Source organism: Ursus maritimus, unplaced genomic scaffold (genome assembly GCF_017311325.1).
Source record: "Ursus maritimus isolate PB19 unplaced genomic scaffold, ASM1731132v1 scaffold_9, whole genome shotgun sequence".
Lineage (NCBI taxonomy): Eukaryota > Metazoa > Chordata > Mammalia > Carnivora > Ursidae > Ursus > Ursus maritimus.
This window is the reverse complement of record NW_024427107.1, coordinates 33,501,987-33,520,272: the sequence shown is the minus strand read 5'-3', so window position 1 is coordinate 33,520,272 and position 18,286 is coordinate 33,501,987. Positions and strand designations below refer to the sequence as shown.

The 18,286-nt window shown below is 38.1% G+C and overlaps 1 protein-coding gene across 2 annotated transcripts in view; it reads right to left on the bottom strand.

Moving 5' to 3' along the window:
* WWP1 (WW domain containing E3 ubiquitin protein ligase 1) overlaps positions 1–16,903 on the bottom strand; it is a 113,510-nt gene extending 96,607 nt beyond the window's left edge. For both annotated transcript variants that reach the window (XM_040625785.1, XM_040625786.1), the window contains exon 1: positions 16,709–16,903. The gene's annotated coding sequence lies outside the window, so the exon portion shown is untranslated. The remainder of the gene's footprint in view (positions 1–16,708) is intronic.
* Positions 16,904–18,286: the final 1,383 nt, after the last annotated feature.

Below are 18,286 nucleotides of genomic sequence, written 5' to 3'. Positions count from 1 at the left end.
AAAATGCCAAGTTTCCTAAATCACTATCTCCAACTCTTATTATTTATCTCCACTCAATTTCAGATTTTCAACCAGAGGAGGTAAATACATTAATTCTCTCCAAACCTTTTGGTTCTGTTTTCACTCATCCTCCAATTTTTACCTCTACTTTTCCAGCAACACAAATCTAGACCTCTTTTCTTGACTTTTTTCTTCCAGATATATTTCACATCTCCCCTTTTATAAATTCACTCTCCCTATATTTAAATCTCACTTTCTTGTATACAGTGAGTTTATATTCAACTGTATCTTTTAAGTATTATTCCTCTCAATTACACAGAAAATCTGCTTTACCATAGAATGATCTGAAAATTTTCCTCTCATTAATGTTATCTGCTGCCACTTAAAACAAGCAAAAATAAATAAAAATCTTACACTGAAATACATCATACACATCACAATTTTAATTTCCTGATAAGCACTGAATCTTGATAGATCTATAGATTCCCTTTTTATTGCCAATTTTAACTGTTTCCAAACTATGTGAACTCCTTGCTCTCAAAATTACTCTATGACCAACTATTTCTTACCCTTCCTCAAAATCAACATTCACACTGTTACTGTATATCCTTACTGAGATAGTCAAAAGCCTTGCTGAATTTAACCTGTGCCTCCTTACATTACCATGGCACACACCCTAATGAACTGCTGTCCATTAAATTCCTGCATTTACTTCCTCATTGCTCTTCACATAAAATTCACTCTGTTGACAAGAAATCATGTCCAATAGCTAGTCAAGATACTTAACTCAATTCTCTTTCTCATTCTAGTTAGCTCTAATCAAGTTACTTCTTGATTCTGGTTACTTCAAATTCCATCTGCTTCCTTGCCTTCAAATCAGCTTTGCATCACACCCAGCAAGACTCCAGTCACAGCACAAATATGATCACAGTAACTTAACTTGCTTTTCTTATCAAGGTGCTTGCCCTCAGTTGATGAGAAATAGTTACAAAATAGCTACCTATCCAAAGCAAAACTAACCACCCATCCTTTCAAACAAAATGTGTTTCTTACAAACTTCCAGCCAGCAAAACTTCTAGGGTCTGCTGGTCTACACAGAAGGTAAATTCCCTCCAAAAAAGGTAATTATTAATAATAGAATTTGGACAGTAGACTAGAGGCTCAACCAGCAATAACGATGACACACGGAAATAAAGTCCAGTCCAGAGGATCAAATAGCAAAGATATTTATATTTTGAGCTGACACAAGTGCTGGTTTTGCTCTTTTCCAAGTCAGAACTTAACAATTAAAAAGAAAAAAAATTACACTTGCTGCAAACTTAATATAAGACTCTAAACATCTAGTAACACAAGTCAAGCCCTGTCAACAACTAAACTGTCACTTATAGAAGCCTTTCAGTCTGTTTGGTGGTCCAATTATTTCTAATGAGGTACGGGAAGTAACAAACTATTGAAAATAATAAACTATCATTTACCAAAGTCTAGTTTGAATTTGGGTTTGAATTTCTACTCCCACATTTACTAAGAGGCAGCATAATAGTGGTTAAGAGCATAAATTCTGCAGCCAGACTGCCCAGATGCAAATCCTGGCTCCACCTGACTACTGTATTCAACTTTTGGCAAGCTTCTTTACTTCACACTGCCTCAGTTTTTAAATCTATAAAATGAAAAAGTACCTACCTTATGAGTTAATGAGTTAATACTGACAAAGTGCTAAGAAAAGTACCTAGCACACAATAAACAAACTATATATTGGGCATTTCTTTTAACTATTTTTCTGAATTAAGTCATTTGGCATATATATACCAGACACGTTTTCAGGTAATGTGTTAAACAGTAGGAATACAAAAATCATCTGAGATATGCTCTTTGCCCTCAGTGAGTTTATAATTTAGCAGTGGAAACAGACAAGGAAAAATCAGCAGCTTTAAGCTCACTGACAGGGTTGTGCAGAGTACTACAGAAATACAAAAGAGGAGCACCTAAATCAAATTTGGTGGGAAGAGATGAAGAAATGTCAAGAAACGCTCTGAGAGGGGCACCTGGGTGGCACAGCGGTTAAGCGTCTGCCTTGCTGTTATGGGATCGAGCCCCACATCAGGCTCCTCCACTCTGAGCCTGCTTCTTCCTCTCCCACTCCCCCTGCTTGTGTTCCCTCTCTCGCTGGCTGTCTCTATCTCTGTCAAATAAATAAATAAAATCTTAAAAAAAAAAAAAAAAAGAAAAGCTCTGAGAGATGATAACAGTAAGACAGGTAAAAAGAGAAAACTGTCCACTGGACAATATGGATGCCAGCAGGCCCTTAGAAAGGGCAATTTTAGTAAGAGTGGTAGGACCAAAAACCAATGGCTTAAGAAACCTCTGTTTAGATGTTTGACTGTAAAGGAAAAGACAGAGACTTAAAGGGAGGTATTCCTAGGTTTGTTTTTGATGGAAGAGACTTGAACATATTTTCAGACAGGAATAAGCTGAAGTCATAGAAGAAATGATGATTACTAAGACAAGATCTCTGAGAAGGCAGGGTTAGTTGAGATTTAACAGAGGTATAGACATAAACAGCCCACGCTGAGGCTAGAAAGAGAAAAGAAATGGGTGAGAATGCAGATATCTTAAGTGTCTGAGAAAACGTTTAGGAGGTTTTACCTACCAACTCAAAGGAAGCAACCTTTGAGACACTGGGAATACAATGGTCAATAAAAATAGACAACATTACCTGTTTCAACAGGTAGCAATATGGCTAGGTAAGGAATCTGAGACAAAAAGAGCAGAGACTTGGGTCCAGGGGAGTAGCAATAACAATCCTTACAGACGTGAATTTTTTTCCACTTCATTTTTAATAGTTCATGTTTAGAAGCAATGACACTAGTCCCACATCGGGCTCCTTGCTTTGCAGGGAGCTTGCTTCTCCCTCGGCCTACTGCTCCCCCGCTTGTGCTTGCACACTCGTTCTGACAAATAAATAAATACTCTTAAAAAAAAAAACCAAAACAAAAACCCCAAAGCAATGACACTAATTGGTAGAGCGTTTAGAGCATAGGTTCCAGGAGAGAAAAAGACATACTCTAGCTACTATCAAACTACTCCCGGTTATTCAAATGCATCATGTATACATACACTCTCTACCACCTTCATTCATTAAAATTCAGTTAGAGAAAATAAGATAATTGGTATTCTCCAGAAAAGCTCTTTACCCAAAGCTCACTAATGACACATTTTCTAATCCACTACCAGTTTTCCCCAACCTGGCTGCACGTCAGAATCATCTGGGGAACTCTGCTGGGGGACTCGAGGTGATTGTCACAGAAACATTTAAGTACTCTCAACCCCAATCTACCTAATTTCTAATCATGATTCAGCTCACGTGTCATCTCTTCAATTTTTGACTAGTTAGCTGCTACATGTTCCACAGCACTGTAACCATGTTTATTTATCTCCCTTATTACACAGTAAATTTCTTTATTACAACTCATCTTTATAATTCCAGCCCCTAATGCTCAGCCCTTACTTACTAAACACTCAATAAATGTATGTTCAATGAAGATTCACAATTAATAAAACATTAACCCTGTAGAATTGGTTAGGGTGGTTAGGTAAAAAAAAAAAAAAAAAAAAAAAAATACCACATAGCACAGAACTAAAACTTTAAAATATTGTAAAGAAAATCCTGTAAGATCCTATAAACCACCTATACCCGTTCCATCTTTACCTACTAATTTTGGGCTCCGAGTCCATGTCCACCTTACCAATGTGATTTCATTGCCACAGCTCACAGTAACAGCACAATACAAAAATATCCAATACAAAAGTAAAGCATAAATGTTATCTAAAATGCTCATTTGACTTATTAAATACTTAAACATCCAAAAGTATATAAACAAGAAAAAGCTCAAGTTTCAAGTTTAAACTTGAAAACTTCTAGCCCTAATTAAATATTCAAAATAATTCAGAAGTCATATGCTAATGTCCAATTTTCCCACAGAAATGTTATAAATGACTAAGCCATAAACGCCTACCAGACCCATAATAGCTGAATCACTTGTACTGTACAAGGAAATCTATTGCTCCACAGAGATGTTTCTGAGCTTCACACACACTTATTTGTGTGCATATGCACTGTTACTGCAAAAATCAAAGCAAAATTCCAAAATAAATTTCTGACACTGAGAAAAAGTCCCGAGAGCATTCTGCATGGTGCCTGGCACACAGTAAATACTCAAAAAATTATAGCTATTTTTATCCAGAATCCTTGATTTCTACCTTTTGTGTTCCTCAAAACAGCTTTATTTTTCTAGACTGTAAATTCCAAGAATGCAGGACAAATCTTCACCATTGTATCTACCCTGCCTACCAAAAAGCCTGGCACACAGGAGTGTTTAATACTTGCTTGCTAATGAAGGTTAATTAGTATCAACCAAATCTCAAAAACAACTGCATAACCCCAGGCTTAAAACCAAATAGCCTTATTTAGTTTTTAGGTGCTCTTTTAAATGAACTACTGTACTTCTCGAATTGACTTTTTTTTCCCTTTAACATTTTGTCAAAATGAAAAAAAAGTGTAAAAAATTCATGTAGAAAATACTCCTCTAAGAGTCACCAGCTTAGAAAACACTGCTCAAGGCAACAGTCTCACTAAATGGCACAGTGAGACAGGGCATCTGAATTTCTCTGGGCTTTGGTAATCCTATTAAATGATAGAGCACAGAACATATTGAGATTTTCTAGCTCACAAATGTTTGTCTAAAAACACTGCATATTTCATGAAAACATATAAGAGTAGCAATCAACTATAATCTTTGCACCAACCCAACCCACAACTGTTTTCATTTTTATAGTATTATTTTCCTCCAATAAGCTTTTTTTTTTTACAAAGTTGCAATTCAAGTATATAAATCATTTGTTTTCTACTCCCCTCCCCCATTTACAGTAAGAATTGCCTATTATAAATTTGACTGAACCCTTGGACAACATCAGAGAAAGCTTACAGTTGTAAAAACAGTGGTAAAAAACGTGTTGCCACTTTTCTAGAAGGCCACAAGATGGGGATATTGCTCCACAAAATGTATCTTTAAAAAATAGATAACTTACATTATACCAACTTCCCCCAAAATGAAATGAACAGTTTACCTCTACTGGAAGTAAGGTATATAAAAAATGTTTGTACTTTGTTTACTAGAAAACATTAATGAGGACAAAAACCTATTCATGAAATTTAGCAGCAATTATTCTAATTAAGCTAAACAGTTATATGGTCCTTAAAAACAAAAGAAAAACACAGGACTTTGGCACTATTACTGTATCTTTTATCATACCAATCCTTCCTTCTCTCCTTGCTCCATCCTCTTCCTCCTCAGGTCATAATAAAAAAGTGAAACACATTTTTGCCTATGCATTGACTAACTTCATTTTTCGTAATTATTCTTAATTCTGGGAGATGGTTCTTATTTTTCTGTTTTAAAAGAATTGACACTAAGATTTATTTACATCAACAAAGGAAAACTACACCAAAATGATATCAGTAATGAGAATGATAGTGTATTTTCTAATTTGCTATAATTTCTCAGTTTCTTATAATATGCACTATTATGTTTACAATAGCAAAATACCAAAACTTTTCAAGCAAAACATTTTTGTATTTGATAATTTTTCCCCACGCCTTAGTGGATATCAAATTTCCCACTCCTGTGCTGCATTACTCAATTAACAAAATTCAAATAACACCAAGCATCTTAAAACTTAGGTTCCAAACTTACAGAATCCACTTAACAGTAATAAAAAGAGCTGTGTAAACACTTCCTAAGCAGAAGTCTAAGATGACAGAGTATAACTACCTGGGGCCATCAGCACTACATGAGGTGTCTAAGTGACACAGAAACATAGCCAGTCTTAAACCTGGAATCTGAATCAGATCTCTGACTCTAAAACTAGTAAGAATACCATGACCATCTATTGGACTCCTATTATTTATCAGTCACATTACACAAAAAACCCATCTCTAATATTTTCGGTTACCCTTCAGAGTCAATTATTCCTACTGACAAATGAAGAAAATTAGGTTTTAGGTATTTAAGTATATTGTGGAGGGCCATAAAACCAGTCAAAGTCAGGATTTTGAACCCAGATCTCCTGGGCTCAAAGTCAACGCTCTTTTTACTATGTTTCACTATAAAAACAATATAAAAAACAAAATGCTAAGCTAAACCTATGCCTTAAACTGAGCATTTTGCTGTATCAATCTGACAGTACTATTCTCTTATGTTATCACTTAAAGATTAAGCAACTTCATAGTAGGGTGGTTTGTGGGGCTTTTAAGCTAGTCATTAAAAATGCTTTTCCTAAAAATTGAGAAAGAACAAGTAATCTAAAAAAGATAATGTATAAAACGTAAACACGCTAACAATGAAAGACGTAAGCTATTGGTATCATGATTCATAAATTCTGAGAAAAACATCCAGGGGGCATAACATTCTTACCTTTGCAAGGATCAACTTAATGTAATTATATTACGTACAATCTCATGTTTCAAAATGACACAAAAATTTCCATAAATAACTGGTTGTTTGTTTCAAAGTATGGTATTTTAACAGCATAATACTTGCTTTCCAGACTTTTTTCCTTTGAATCCAGTAATTTTTTAACATTTGGTATTCTTCAAATACACAGTATCTGCTACATCTCTTCAAATAAGTTTAGAGTCGAAGCTGAGAGGTGATTAAGAAACTTTATTCAGGTACACAAAGCTTCTTAATGTCAGGCCAAACCCAGGCCTGCTAATGAGGCCAGTGCTCTTCTGCATTGCACCGCTCACTAGGATATCATAACCCAAAGTTAAGTTCATGCCCAAACATTTCCTGATTGTTTCTTAATACATGAAAGATTCTAATTTACTAGCATTTAAGTAGCCATGGAAATTTGCAAATTCTTCAATTCCAAAGTGCCAATTTCTAGCGTTGAGAAGAGCATGTTGGAGTAATGTAATATAGAAAACATCTTTTAGAGTCAGACAGACCTAGGGCTAAACTTCGACTCTACTATTTGTTTATATTTAATCTCTCTGAGTCTCAGTTTTCTTATCTGTAAAATGAGGATACAAAAATGAGTTTTGAGAAGGGGAAAGGAAATGTTAACATTAACTCTAGGAAACTAGAATTGTTTTTAGAATCTGGAATATAGAAGGTGTGCAATGAGTATTCATTTCCTAACACTATCCCATAACCACTCTACTCTAGCCACACTCTCAATACTCTGAGGCAGATACAGTATTTTTCTACCATCCTTCCACAATTGTAGAGGACAGCAGGTTAAGAAAGACAGTAGGTTAAGAAAGGCATTTCAGTCACATGGCCATGCTGCAAAATGCTACACAGCAAAACCCCCCATATCTGCAGTAAGGATCAGACCAAAATAACATTTAAGTACTTGAGAAGAATATGGTACTGCTAAATGTTTTGTTATAAATACACAAAATTTCAGGTTTTTAAAGCTACTCAAGTAACTGATACACAATGTTAATTTACTATTTACAAATATTCTTCCTAAGAAGTTAAGCAGGCTACTACGTATAAACGTTCACTAGATAGCCTCACCCTTAAGATAAATATCAGAATCCAAAATACACAGAAACTGTCCAAAATGAGAAAATCAACTAAACAGCTAAAACTCTACTCCTAGAATAATGTAATTCTCAAGTTTAAAATATGGTAAAAATACAGGACCAGTCATTTATCCACAAATCCAAAACCCAGAAAGCTATAAAAATGTAAAGTTACTTCATAACTCATTTGGTGGCAAAAACTAAACTGACCTGGACTCATGTAACAGCAAAATCTGACTTATGTGCGGCTTTTTATTGCCTTATTTATAACATCTGACAAAGACAGTACAGGGTGCTGCCATAGATTTCATTGGGGTTTTACCTAACATAATATATGGAGTGCATTACCTTTCTAAATTAAAAAAATAAAATAAATTCTGAAACACATCTGACATCAACAAGGTATTATGAACACATCCCAGTGAATATTCACTTAATTCTAAGTGCCAGGTTTAAGTCACACAATAAATCTATCAATTAAGTATTACTACTACTTTACCTATGTATACTTAGTTTACATATGATAAAATTAGGGCTTAATCCAAGGTTAATTTGACCAAGTTCACTTAGCCAATAAAGTGTGGGAACTCAAATCTAGGTTTGTCTTACTTTAAGGTCTAAGCAATTAAAAAGCCAATACTTTAGAGGAAGATTAAATCACAAAGAAAGTTTAAATAAGTTACTACTACCAAAACTTTTAACTTAGAACAATGAAATTCCTGAGTATACTGTGCACTTTCCATCCTGGGTATTCAAATCTAAACACCGACACCATATTTCACAGCTCATAAGACAAAGAGAGATGAGTTTATTGTTATTTTTCTCCCCAAAGCACTAGCCACAAAGGCAGGGAAAACAAACACAAAAGCAATACGCTCCTCAAACAAATGCCAACTAATCCTTTCCACTCAAATTTGGAAAGAATCATGGATCTGTTTTTTTCTTTTAACCATTTTTACCAAAAATGTACTAAACACAATACAAATATAACATAACAACATAGGTCAAGTTTTTCCAGGAACAGCCCAAACGTAAAGATCTGCTGTTCCACTTTCCAATGTCGTCACAGGACTGAGAAAGGCTTAAATGACACAGACCCAAGCTGTCACCATCACTGCCCTAAGAAAAGTTAGAGAAAATAAGCATCAACTTTTTTTCTTGATTGATACATTTGAAATTTAAATCTTTTCTCACAATGTTTTTCACAAGTCAATGCCCTTAAACTAAGCAACGGCTTTTCCCCAAAAGAGACAGATTATGTCCCCCATCCAACCTACTTTCTACCCAAAGGACCAAATTCTAAAGTAGACACACTTCAATCAGAATCTCTATTTTAAGTAGGTTATGTAGCTAAGTGAAAAGTAATCAGATTATCTGATAATCACAATATCTAATTTAACTGTTTCAGTAGATATTTTTTTAAGAAGAAATACCTTTACTCAAAAGAATTTTTTGTTTTGTAGAGGCCTGGTGGATGCCTCTTGCAGGGTTACTTCTCCTGCCTACTCCTTATATAATCACCCTCTATCAGGTTTCTATAGTTTGTTTGGATCAAGTCTTTGGCAATTATCTTAAGCCTCTTTAAACATCTGAAAGGTTCAGATGTTAAGCTCTCTTTGTTTACATTATACATGTGTGTTTACAGAACACTGCAGCTTAAAAAATGGGTCGGAGAACACTAGAACCCCAAATTACTGATTCAGTTTCCACCAGCAGTTCTCAAACTAATATGTATAAAATCATCTGAGATACCTGCTAATAACGAAGATTCCTAAGCTCCACTATCAAGGACTATACCACAGTTCTCAAATATTCAGGAATCTTGCTATTCAACAAATATCCCAGATGACTGTGATGCAGAGGCTGCACACTGACGGTTCAATACCGTAATTCATCTAATAATGGTGTGAATAATTTCTAGTTCCCAAATTGCACAGCCAAACCATTACCAGCTGATAGACTGCCAGCCATGTTGAGTCAGTATCCTTCTCAGATTCAATCCTAACCTTCCTGCTTTACAAACTTATTTCAATTAATCCTTACAAAAATTCAGTAAGAAAAATATTCTCCACATTTTACAGAAGAAACTGAAGCAACACTGTTATTAAGCAGCATTGACAGAAGTCAGCTCTGCCTGACTTTAAAGCTACAGCTCTTAACACATGCCAGGATGCCTTTAATTCTTAAACTTTTAGAGTGCAGTGGTCTAGTTTATTGCTTCTCTGGTAAAGTATGTCCTGATTTATACAGACCACATTCATTTAACTAGTTCTCCTCCCCACACTAAGCACAAAAAGTAGCACAACTTGGCAAGCAGGGGCTAATATATGACTGGAGTATCCTACTTCAAGTCAGGACTCAACAGTTTGCTTCCACCCATTCTATTTAATCATAATTACGGGTATACTAGACAGCTATCAAAAGAACTTGTTTTCTTTAGTTAAATAAAAAAAAAAGGCTATCACACCTAATGCTAGTACATTTTTAAACTACCCTGTAACTACCATGTAACTTAGGGCACGGAAGAGTCATAAGGAAACACCCTAGGGTAATTCTATCTGTCCCCTTGTTTGTGCCCTAGCCTTTCCTATTTATATAAATCCTGTTTCTCAGTACATTCAATTACCAAACTCCTCCCCAAAACAGCCAACATACTATTTTCCAAAATTTGCAAAGATATTTCCACTAGAACGCAGGGGTTCATTTCTCAGTATATATGAAATGCTTCAAATCTACCTGTATTCTTTAAATGAAATATACTGATTTATTATTCCACTCATAAGCTATAATGTAGTAATAATGTAACATTCATCTTCTTCATTCCACAGTTAGTCATAAGATTACACAATAGATAACTTGAAAAAAAAAAAAAAAACTACTGAGACTAAGATAAACTGATAAAGGTAAGTGATGAAGATAAAGTGAGAGAAACCCGGCTAAGCAATCAAAGAGTTGACCTGTTCCTGGTAAGGATGAGCATTACCTTATGCCTTACATTTCCTTAAGGAGAGAGAAGTTAAATCCCAGTCTCCACAAGGAAAGAGTATTCTCTTCACTATGACTCCTCTCCAAGGAAGAGTGGCTCATCCTAACCTTTTTCTAAGACACTGCAAACAGAAAATAATATCTGTGAGGCACCAGGTTGCTCAATGCTTGTCAAGGTCAGAATGACTGGCCAATGACCTCTGCTACCCTACGTGTCATATAATCATAAGGGCAAGGGGGATGGGCCTCTGCCCACCCACAGCCCACTCTACATAGAGTGCTGACTGGGACATTTGTCTCATCCAATTTGTGAGACTTGGGTAAATCACTGCTTCAGAGCAGCCTGGGCTCTGCGTCCTGCACTTTTTTAGACCTCATTGCCCCCAAGAAGAACAAGTCAATCCTGCCCCATTATGGTAGCATACAGGGTGAAACCCCAGAGATCCAAAATTTTCTTTTCTACCCAAGGACAGTGCCAGCTACTTCCATCTATATAATAAGCCAAATATGCTATTATTTGCATTTCAGACTCCACTTTCCCTCTGACAGGCATAGACTCAAAGTACCAAAAGTACTAGGCAGCTTAAATCGCAGCTTCATAAAGAGTTTTCCAGGTGCCCCACTTTGGTGTAATACAGCTGTTTGGCTTAATCTTGGGCTTCACATACTTGTCTAGTCATTTCCCTCGAATCTGGGATGGACCTGTGAATTGCTTTAACCAACAGAATGTGGTCTGGTTGCTTCTTCTTTCCAACAGAATGTGGTCTGGTTGCTTCTTCTTTGCACTGTTGTGAGTCCTAAGCCACTATGTAAGGCCAGCAACACTGCTGGAAAGGTTACTTAGGAGGCGGGGCCCTGAAACTATAAGAAATATGGAGAAAGAGAAAGAAAGAGTGAGTAAGACAAAAAGAGAGAGAAGACCAGCTCCCAGCTGAACTGCAGCTGAATATAGCCTTTAGAGTGACCACCAGCAAAACCCAAACTGCTCAAACGAGTCCAGCCTAGGAGAGCAAAACTATAAGCAAATAGGAGAGTTGTTTTAAGTCACTTAGTTTTAGGGTTGTTACACAGCAATAAATGACCAAAACAATGTTTACCTGGTTCCTTGTGTTTTTGCATAATTTGTTCAAAACCCAGAGAAAAAGAGAGATGTAACTAATCATAACCCCAAACATTCATACAATCTCAGAAGATAAAGTCTTATGCCCCTCTTAATGTTAGTTACCAAACTCTGAGTTCCAAGAGGACAGGCTTCATGTAAGTCCTCTCAGCACTGTACCCCAGCACCCAGCACCTGGCATGTAACAGGTACAAAAGGCTGTGTTAGAACAAACAATAGTTTTAAGGAATGTCAAGACAAATGTTAGTCTTCCTTATAACTTAGGAGTTATCTGGCATATGGTTTTACAAAATATGTTCCAAAAGTTGTTTAACCATGTGTAGCTAAAGTGTATACTAAGACCTTTTTAATGGCACATCTTTTTTTTTCATGATAAAGTTTTGTGTTTTTTTTTTAAAGATTTTATTTATTTATTTGACACAGAGAGAGACAGCCAGCGAGAGAGGGAACACAAGCAGGGGGAGCGGGAGAGGAAGAAGCAGGCTCCCAGTGCAGCAGGGAGCCCGATGCGGGGTTCAACCCCAGGACTCCAGGATCACGCCCTGAGCCAAAGGCAGACACTTAACGACTAAGCCACCCAGGCGCCCCAAAGCTTTTTATGTAATAGTAAAAATCATGAAATATCATGATATATACTCAGAAATCATGTCCTGATTAATATGCTCCAAAAATACAAATTTCCATAGACTAGGCTTTTATAATGGGAGAACAAACATCTGTAAAAGCAGCTGAATTAAAAATCAGCAAATTTTCAGAAGGAAATTAATACCTGTATTTCACCAATGTGCTTTTTCAGACAAAAAAATCAACTTCTGGGGCGCCTGGGTGGCACAGCGGTTAAGCGTCTGCCTTCAGCTCAGGGCGTGATCCCAGCGTTATGGGATCGAGCCCCACGTCAGGCTCCTCCACTATGAGCCTGCTTCTTCCTCTCCCACTCCCCCTGCTTGTGTTCCCTCTCTCGCTGGCTGTCTCTATCTCTGTCGAATAAATAAATAAAATCTTTAAAAAAAAAAAAAATCAACTTCTGCTCTTTCCTTGACAGGAGGATAACTATTTTGTGATAAATACTTACAAATTTCAAAATTACCCACCAACAGCCACTGTAATGAGGTTACCATTTTAACACAAAGGAAGAATTAGACAAGTTCAGATCTATACAGTACAAAGGTTTAACACAGATTCCAAACAGGTAAATTCAAACTCCTCATATATCATCTTCAGTTAAATTTCCATTGTAGATGAAGAGTTAGCCAAAAACAAACAAAAAAATTACTGACCTAGGAACAAAAATATGGGTTTTAGTTCTAATTCTAATTTCAGCCACTTACTAGTCATACACTTGGAAATTTTTTTCAACTTCTTTGAGCATCAGTGCATTCATCTAAAAAGCAATGATTATCTCTGACACACCTGCTCAGCTGTCATGAGAATCAAATGATAAAGTCTATATAGCCATTATGGAAAAATGTTAAATGTTATACAAACATAAGATATGATACTCCTCAATGTCAACAGAGCAGAAAAATCATCTGTGTATATGCTTTTGCTAGACATTTTTCCTCCATTAAGTATTAGCAACTGGTTCCTTCAACACTATTATAAAGGCCAATTTATTGGTTTTTCCACTACTTGTTATTACAACACATTTTTAAAAAAGAGTAAAAAAGACCCCAGTCTCTTTCTAATAATTATGGAATCAAAGTTTCTAGAACTATAAAAGATACTAAATAATAACTTGCTCAGGTTCCCTACTAGGCAGATAATCTTATAGGTGGAGAAAAGTCAATTATTTACTAATCAAATTATGCTTTAACCATACTCGGGAGAGTTAGTTCCTAATCTAATGAAGAAATGCAGTGACTAGGACCCTACACTTCATCTATTTTGTAAAGTTTCCATTTTTACTTGATAAAGCTTCATGAATGAAGTGAAAGGAATATTCTTAAGTAAAGCATACATGAATATAGAAAATAGAATAAAGATAAAAATTCTCAAGGTTTCTCATTTCACTTCTCCCCCTCCCACCAAACCCAAACTCAGATACAAAGGAAATAAAAAAGTAAATGATTGGTTTGTTATTGCTATCTGCTCTCCACACACCCAATTCATGTCTCCTCTCATCAGCTCTCCTGCACATGGAAAACAAGAAGGGTACAGAAAGTCCAATGAAAATCAAAAAACCCAAGAATCACAGAGTGTTAAAAACTGAAAGGAACCTCCAGGATTTAATCTTACTGATGAGGTCACTTAAAGTCATTAACCATATGCAACTGATGGTAAATCACACCTCTTCTTACCAAAAAGAAAACAACCATTGTCAATCAGCTTCTGATTCCACTTTACCCACTTGCTAACTGTAATACTTAGGGTAAATAATTTAACTTCTTGGGCTAGTTTGTTATATAATAGCAAATAACGTACCATAGTCAAAATTCTCTGTAAACCGTACACCACAACACAAATGTAAAGAGATATTGTATTTAAGTGTATATAAGGTATGTCTCTACAGTAGCGGTTATCAGCAAATGGAAGAATTTGAAGATTCTATTGTTTTAAAAAGCCTCCAGTAATTCGGAGAGCTGCTCCTGGCCCAATCCACTGACCCACGCGTTTATGAGGGAGCTTCAGGTGGGCTCATGGATTTCCCTAAAATTATATCCAGAAAGCACAGGTGCATATGGAAATTTTCCAGGCAAGATTTTTTTTAGTTTCACCAACGATTAGTAATCACCAAAAGGTTAAGAACTACTGCTGTAAAGTAACATATATCTGCCGAAGATATTGCTCAAAATGGTACCATTATTTTTCCAACCTGGATCAGAATCTCAGTTATTTTTACTTCCTTCATTTTCTCTCTCATCATCAAATTCTCTCCATTCAACTTCCTTCCTCCTTTCCATTCCTAATATTACAGCCATAGTTCAGACCCTCATTACTTACGACCACAACAATCAAAGTCTCTCTACCTACAGATTTCTACTTCTAATTCTCACTACACATTGCTGCCAAATAAATCCTCTGAAAACAAAAGTTTAATCATTTCATTCTCAACTCAAAAATCACCTGTAAAACCCCTAACGCCTATTAAATCCAAGGTCATTAGCCTGGCATTAAAAGCAATCATAAACTGGTTCAAACTTTTACTTCAAGTTTTATCACCCTTTATGTTAGTACAAATACTTTATGTTCCATCCGAATATACTTGCCTCTCCCCAAATGTATGAACTCTGTACTCTAATCTCTAGTCCCTTATCTCTGCTTCCATTACCTTTCTCAGCTTATCAAAAGTCAGTCATCCTTCAAAACAAAGATTTCAGAAGCCAGAAGCTCTATGAATTAACCCTTCTTACCTCACCTTGCCAAATAAGATGTGAGCTCTACCCCTTCTGAATTTGAATTCTATATGAAACTTAACTATGTATTAAAAGATAAATTAGGCATTTGTTTATAGTCCTACCTGCCTAACTATTCTGGGAAGGGAGAAACTAATACAATCCTTTATATTCCTCCAAATACCTTGCACAATCATGCAGTGGATGCTTAATAATTGTGCAAGGAAGTAAAAGAAATTTCAGCCTTCGTGGGGTAAACAGCAAAGATTACCATGTCTTTGAAGGCAGAGAACTAATCTGCGGAAAAACTCTATCATGCCAGGCTTCCAAAAAACATAACCCTTAGTGCTTTTTAAGTTCTGGTATTGGATGTCTTATAACAGTTCTGCATTTTAAGGGAAGAACTATTTGAAAACCTTAATAAACTACATACCAAATAACTATTCTACATACTTAACACTTCTCAATTTGAGTAGCTCCCAACACTTAGCTACTAAGTTTCCAGTTTAAAAAATACAATTTATGAAAAGTGATAATTTGCAGTCACAGCTAATTTACCTACTTTAAGGCCAAAAACAAGTCACATGAATAAAAGAATGCCTTTATTTTTTTTTAAAGGTGCATTTTGCTTGAATAGTACACAGTGCCTTAGTGAGACCAGTAAAGTGGATTTATACATAAGGATGAATTCTTTCAGAAACTCGCACACATTGTACACCAGGCACTTCAGGTAAAAACACCAAAGGGGGCAAAAAGCGAACTTTGGACATTACTCTTTTCCACTATTACCAGTAGCTTTTAAAAGCAGACACTCAAATCTTTTTGAACATTAGCTACACTAAAAGATAAAAACTTACCAAGCAGAAAAAGAAAGCCACATCAAGCCCCTGGAAAATATTTTATCCTGGAAGAGTAAGAATGTCAAAATAATAGATACTCATTTTTGGTAAGGAAGGTTGCACATAATTACAGGAGCATAGGACGCTCAACTCCAAACGACAGAGTAAAGAAAGGACTGATCATTTAAAGGTTGTAAAAACAATGGGCAAACTACAAAATTAAAACTTTTTTTTTTTTTAAGATGAAAAGAGAAGGGCCAGGTCACAGATGAGATAAGGACTAGTAAAAACTGCAAGGTCACTGGGACCTACCAGGTCACAAAGGTGGAAATGGGGGTTGTGTTGGGGGGGGGGAACTGCAGAGTCAGTAAAGAACCGGGAGTGATAAAAAGACGTCAGAAAAAGACGTTTTAAGGCTGGGAGTCCTTGGTTTGGGACGGCGAAACTGCGGCGAAAGTCAGGGCACGGGCAATAAGTCCATACATTTGTGTTTTTTTGGAGAGGTGTTAGGGAAAGGAAGAGAAGGTGGACGGAACGCTAAGAGAAGGCTAAGGAAGCTTGAGAACCGCGGCTGCAGAGTCACGAAAACACTTCGCTCCAGTATCATTAGCTCGGGCCTGTGCCAGGGCCAACTCGGGGCAAGACCCGTGACCCCACCCCATAAAACTCCTGGCCCTTGGGCTGCAGGAGACAGCCAGGGCGGCGCGGACTATCTTCGACGGCCCCTCAGAGGGTCCCGCCCTGGGGGGGACCGTGCCGGGCTACCGGCACCGCCGCGAAGGCTCTGGGCCCGCGCCCCCGCCCCACCCGCGCCCCCAGCCCCCCGCCGCGGCGTCCTTACCCGGCGCAAAGCTGTCGGCTCCCGGCGGTCGGGCGGCCACAGCAGCGGCGCCTCCTCCAGAGGCGGGCGCCCTCACCCTTCCGCGCCCAAGATCGCCATCTCACAGCAGGCGCGGCAGCGGCGGCAGCCACCCAGGCGTCGGCCCCGGCAGCCCAGGCCGCCTGCAGCCACTTGGAACCCGCTTGCCGCGCTCGGCGACACCCGACCCTCCCCCCACCCCCACCCCGGCCACGCGCCACCCCCGGCAGACCCCACACCTCCCTCCTTAGGAGCGCGCTGCGTGCTCGCGTCGTCGGCGCCGCGCCACGAGCGCGCGCCTCCCCGCTGGCCCCGCACAGTGCGCTGCGCCGCGGCCGCCTAAAACCAACTCCGGACCCGGAATCCGGCTTCCCGCGAGCATGCGCAGCGAGGGCGCCCCGATGATGCTTTTGGAAAACTCCGCTCCTCCGGGTCTTCGGAGCGGTCGAGGAGAGGTGGAGGGCCAGCCAATGGGAGAGGGGGGCGGGGCCCAAACCTGTGGAAGGGGCGGGGCCGCCGCTGAGATTTGGGAAGAGGCTTTTCTAAACAGGAGGTGGGTGCTGCTGACTTGACTTTCCGGTTCGCGGTAGAACCGGTGAACGACCTCAAGTAAAGTCCTCAGGGCACTGGCGTTCTTTTTTTGAATGCTTTACAGCAAAAATAGGCTGTTAATAAATACCCCTTGACTTAACTGAGTATCTGACCTAGTACCCATTGCAAGAGTAAATATTGTATTTAACAGATGGCCATACCAGAAGACTTCCACTTTATTTTTGTTAGTAATCAAAACGTTCAGCCCGTCTACTCCTATATAAGTACAATGATAAAATTAATACTAAGCAAGTGCATGTGTTAGTGCAAAAAGTCACACTGCAACGCCATGAGAAAGGGTCTATTATCCCCATTTGTACAAACGAGTCAACTAATCTCTGAAAGTACTGTTGGTTCTGTGTGTTGTTTTTAGAAGAAAGGCCACCCTGCAAATAGAAATCAGTGGTGACCACATGACACACCAGATGACCTGGTCTTCTACTTCAGAAATGATAAAGGCTGTCAAGCATGGCTTTCTAGAATGTAAGCCCAACCGCCTCAACCAAGCCCCACAAATTACCTATATCCACACCCAAGCTTATTAGTTTTCCTTCTGTCTCAAAGGCTGTGTCCCTACTCCTCTCCAAAGCGAACCTCTTTACTGTCCACTCCCTCCTGTGCCCCCCTCAGCATGATCATGTTTTATTTTTTTTCTGTCTTAAATTTTTCTTTGACTTTAAAACCTTTCTAATTCTTTTTCCATCCTAATTAAGCTTTTGAAAGAATTGTGTACTAAGAACAGCATCAACACCGCATGAATAATTCTAAGATTAAATAAATAACTCTTTTTAAAAAGATTTTATTTATTTATTTGAGAGGTAGAGTGAGGGAGAGAAAAAACATGGGAGGGGGGGAGCAGAGGGAGAGGGAGCTGGATGCCGGGCCTCATCCCAAGACTCCAGAACCTGACCCGAGCCAAAGGCAGACTCCTAACCTGAGCCAACCAGGCACCCCTAAATAAATAACTCT